We start from the raw sequence: 5,649 nt of genomic DNA, 5'->3' as shown, positions 1-5,649 counted from the left end.
GTCTGCTCCCTCCCTCCCTCCCGCTCGCTCTCCTGTGCTCTCGCTCAGATGCTGCATTGGAAATTCAGCTCACGTGTGACCAGCCCCCAAAGTACCCGCTCTGGCCCTGGACCCCTGACCAGCAGCAGCTGAAGGTAAATGTTAAACCCACACCCACACCGAGCTCCAGTCCATTTATACCGAATCGTCTTTATTTTACAATGGTTTGTCTGCACGTTGATTGCCCTACAGCACCCTCTGCTGATCACTGGCTCCAGGTTATATATAAAACTGCATACATACAGAAAATGAACATACAGTATATAAAATAATCATAACTACAGATAATAAACATTTATATGCATCTATCTAAAATAAACATACACAATATATAATAACAACTTATAGCGCCTTTAACGTAGTAAAACGTCTCAAGGAGCTTCACAGGAGCGTTCTCAAATAAAATTTGACACCAAGCCACATAAGGAGATATTAGGTCAGAGCTTGGTCAAAGAGGTCGGTTTTAGGGAGTGTCTTAAAGGAGGAAAGAGAGGGGGAGAGGTTTAGGCAGGGAATTCCAGAGCTTAGGGCCTAGGCAACAGAAGGCACCGCCACCAATGGTTGAGCGATTATAATCAGGGATGCTGAAGAGGCCAGAATTTGAGGAGCGTAGATATCGCGGAGTGTTGTAGGGCTGGATGCGATTACAGAGACAGGGAGGGGCGAGGCCATGGTGGGATTTGAAAACAAGGATGAGAATTTTAAAATCAAAGCATTGCTTAACCATAGGTCAGCAAGCACAATACAGAGACATTTCCCCTTTTAAACAATGAATCTATCCAATGAATGTGCCTATCTGTCCTCCTACAGTTATTATACATGTATTTTGTGGCCATCAAACTTCAGAATCATAGAATTCACAGCACAGAAGGAGGCGGGTCATTCTACAGAAACTGTGGCATTCCTGTCTCTCACCTTTGCAGCAAGCAAAATACTTTAAATGAACTTAATGATCACATGTAATATATATTTTTGATAAATATACACTGTTCTTTTAATAATAAAACATATTTGAGTCATGTAATGAGCAATGCTTGTTTTTTATAATTTATATAAAATACCAAGTGCAAGCAATTTGCTTGTCACTCAGATCATGTATGGAAGTTTAGAGACATATTCTGAGTTTAAAAATATATTTTTCTCCTACTTTAAATGTCATTAAGTAACCACAAATGTCACATTTATGGAATGGAAACCTAAAAAAACTAAAATACCAACTAAATATTATTAAATAATATAACGGTAATAGCGGTAACCCCATGTTATTATGTCATTGGTGTTACTGCTTCACAAAACACACTATTTTGAAAAAATGCAATGACTTTTGGAAGTACTTCCTGGTTCAAGAGGTCATTGGAGGAAGTGCGATCAACAGAGGCACATGGTGAGTCTGCTGTCTCTCTTCATTTGTTATAAATTTGATGATTTATTTGATAATTTTATGCGAGGCTTTCAAGTATGTCATTGGTGTTAGTCATTTCATAGGAAGGGAAATGAGAAATTGATCATAGAAATTGATTAGATATTTGAATGATTTTAATATGATTGAAGACATGTGGTCTGAGTTACTGTGGTGTCCATTTTGTAAAAAACATTTTTCTGCAAATTGTCATTGGTGTTACCGTCATTGGTGTTACTACTCCTCCTGGTAACACCAATGACAATCAGTAATACCAGTGACGTTTTTGTGTAAATGAGCTTTTATAAAAGCTTTAGCAAAAGTTATTAGGGCAAAATAGCACATATTGTTTCATTTTCATAACTTCCTATTGTTATTGTTATTGTTCCTTTTGTCAGGTATTGTAGGGGGTTTCTCTTGCTCTTTCTGGTCTCCTGCCAGGCTTCGTGCAATAATTACCCTTGAGTGGTTCGACCCACTCCCCCCCTACGGTTCTAGACCTTGGACTTAGGTGCAGAGAACAGTAGTGCAGAGAAAGAACTCAATAGACCAGGTTGAATAGCACGAAATGGATGCTTTTATTTTTAAACAGTTTGAAGCATTACAAAATACATGTCAAAGGCACAGATTAAAGTTACTACAATCATGCACAAATTTATGAACTTGACTCTATGGAAATGGGGAACACACGGCACATCGAAAAAGGGGAAACACATTACGATTTCCCTTAACTCCCTCCCCTATACCTAAACTAAGTTTCGACCTGGGGAACTTGGGATCATGCTCACCACTCTCGAAATCGCGAGAAAGGGGGTTCGCAGCCTTTTTGGCACCGCTTTCCGTCGTCACGTGGATTTGGAAACTTCTGGCGCAGTCGATATTCTCTCCTCCCTCGAGGCGGTGGGGTAGACCCAGCCTCGATGAGCGCTCGTTAAGGTTGAGATCCACCAAGTCAATTTGGGTTCATGGAGCAGACCCAGATGCAGGCTATGCACTTGGGAGAATCTTGTGGCATCGATCGCCGGTTCTCCAGAGGGTTTCTTCTCCGTCGGCCTGGGTCGTCGATGATCTCCCGACCCCAGTACCCGGGCCACCCTCGTCGTCTTCTCGTCGTGGCCGAGCCTTGTTTGGCTGAACACCGATCACGTTGTCCTTTTACCGAAACCGTCCGTCTTTAAAAAAAAAAACGAAAACGTTTTCATCGATCTGCCGAAGTGGAAGAGGCGCCGATCCGGGCACCGTCCGCCCTTCGTTCGTTCCTCGTAGAAGAAAGTTCTTGAAGAAATGGAAGCCTGAAGTCGCCCAACAAGAAGCCGTGGCAGCGAAGAAGAAGTTGTTCAAGTAACCCGGAGTCCGAAGTTTTTTAGATGGACTTTCAATCCATAGTTATACTCTTTTGGGACAGTCTTATCTCCCGCCAAATCATAGTCCTGTCTTTGTATTAATTTTGGCGGGCAGAAATCTCTGCAGGGGCGCTTTGTCTTGTAACGGAGCCGGTGATAACTTAAACTGGCCTTCCTGGCCGATAATGTCTTTCAATGTCTTTTGCATTGTCACCGTGGCTCGGTTCGCATATTGATCGGTCCGGACATTTTCCTTGATGGCTGCTAAACGGTTTTTCCTTTGTACGATAAATGGGTATAAGTGTTTTTACATTGTCCGCCCATATCTTGATGGGCCCCATCCTGTACTTATAATCCATTGAATATGTATGCTGTTGCTCTGAGTTTCGGTTCCCAGAGACTGGCTTTCGTGGGCTCACTGTCTTCAATCCACAAGCCTGTCTGGCTTGCAGTAACAGAAATAAAATGGTTCATAAACTGATCACGGGGCCTGGCGGCCATTTTGTATGCCCTTTTATCAAAGGTTTTTCTGTGCAAGCTTACTTTGGTCAATAAACAGTCTTATTTTATCCAGTTTTCTTGCGTGATTTTTTTGCTGAAAATTGCGAATCTTACAGGCCCCCCTGTGATACTGATAGCTTGCTTAAAGTATCAATAATCCTTGATGAGCAAATTTTCCCTGATTCCCCACATCCAAACATTCCTGGCACTTAACTATCTATGCCCCTCACGACACATGCAGTTCCCATTTCCGGAGAAAAATGAAAATTACCTCATGCACATTTGGAATCATAGACAGCAAATCTTAAACTATAACACCTTCACCTGTCAGATGGGCAGGGGTTGATACCCTTTTGCGCCATCTGCATGCATCTTTTATTAATCCAAAAAAACTTAAGAACAACTAATAACATGACAATACTTATTTCCTTATAACCCAAAACAATCAAAAAATTTTTTTTAAATGGAGGGACGCTTAATCTTATACTAGCAGCTTAGAGTGGGGTATCTGCTTCCCCCATCCGCACATAGCGTTCTCTCCATTCTCCTGTGTTCTCGTGCCTCTGGAGGCGTTTGCCTCTTTTGCAATGCACGAAGAGCACAAATATCACAATCAAAACCTGACATACTACTAGGATATGGGATGCTATTCTAATCCAGGCGGGGACCTCTATGTTGGTGAACAAGTCCCACCATGGTGGGATGGTTATGTCCAATATGTCTTTTCCTATCTCTAAAGTCTTCTGCTCCAGTGTATAGAAATGTTTCTGCGAAACTATAACGGCTTTTAAAACCTTGGTGAGGTGTTCGGGAAGAGGGGGAATGACATAACCAAAATGCGCGACAAATCGTTGTAAGTCTGTGAAATTCTCTTTGATAGTGATGTGTACAGTGGAGGGCGCAGGAATGGGAACAATTCGTTGTTGTGCCACTTGAACCTCGGCCCTGGGTTTGAAACAGAAACTGCTATCACCGACCGAACACCACTCGTGTTGTCCATATCGGTACTGAGGCGCTGCAGTGGTGACGCAGTATGTCCCACCCCCGATATATGCTACCTGTGGGGGCACATGGTCCTCTGCCATTGCCTCCATGGTGCAATTCACCAGCTTCGCGCTAGCGGTTCTGAACCCGCACTGTGGTTTCAAAAAGGCATTCAAGTGCTGGGGACACAGGATGATGTGTGCTCCCCGGCTCCGACATCCCGAGAGGTCGGTGCCTGTCATCGTACGCTCCCATCTGATGACGTAAGGCGGGACCACTGCGTAACGAATGTGTGCGCCCCCCTGAATGACTCCAATGTTCTCTACTCTGTATACCGGGGCGGGCTTTGCTGCGGGACCCAACACCGGCATTCTTACTACTATTCCCATAATAGTGTGATTCGAATGTCCGCAGTCCACTGGAACTGGGTATGCTTCTGCGGCTAGTCTGAGCTGGCACGGGCTTAATGCATTCTCAAAAGGGTGGAGCGCTTGCAAGTGCTTGTTGCTGATCCAGGACGGGACCAAACCCTGTTTTAAATCCTCAAGATTACTGCGGCCCTCGCCCAATAACCACGCCCCGTACAGCACACAGGCCTCGTTTTGCGCAGCTTGATCGGACGCATTCCGATCCTCCTTAATGAGTGCATTTACCGTTCTCGCGTGTTTCTCCAGCTCAGCAATTATGTCCTTAAAGTGTAGTGTCATGGCCTGGTCCTCATGCAACTCAGAACCCACGACCTTGTTTTCGTCTGTCAATATGTTCCTTAACTGGGCTTTTAAACCGTTGATCTGTGTCTGCAGCTCCACGTTATCTAGAGCGTTGACAACAGATGTCCCGGTATTAAAAGCAGTGAATATGTCATTTACAGTACCCCTTCTTTGCCTCCCGACTCGATCCAAAACTTCTGGCGGTGTGGTGTATAATTTGTCTCTGTCGATGTCGGCAAAGTCAAATTCGTAAAATTGTCTAAACATACTGGTTAACAGGACCTGGTATAATTGTTCCGTTTCTTTGGGACACCACTCCGGCAATCTTACCTCAGTGAGATTTAAAATCACTGAGGCCACCGCGTAGTGTACCCCTTGGTACAGCACCTGACCGGTGGGTACCAATACTAAACCGTTCCCGGGTCCCTTGGTGGTGGTTGGGCACCCTCCTTTCTGGGCTAGTGCTACCGGAAGCGTGGGCAGGGGCTTGCGTGGGCGGGTGATGAGTTCAGTGGCGTTCACCGGAATAGGGGAGTATGGGGCTCCGCACGCTCGAGTGCTAACATCCCATCTCATCCCCTTCCCTTCATCCTGCCACTGCCTCTGGAAGAAGATGGACACGCCCTTGGGGCAGACGCGTCTCGAACCCCACATACAGACATATATTCCCTCA

The sequence above is a fragment of the Somniosus microcephalus genome, chromosome 6 (genome assembly GCF_052327205.1).
Source record: "Somniosus microcephalus isolate GS21.2 chromosome 6, FLI_Smic_1.0, whole genome shotgun sequence".
Lineage (NCBI taxonomy): Eukaryota > Metazoa > Chordata > Chondrichthyes > Squaliformes > Somniosidae > Somniosus > Somniosus microcephalus.
Note: the sequence above shows the minus strand (reverse complement) of the source record.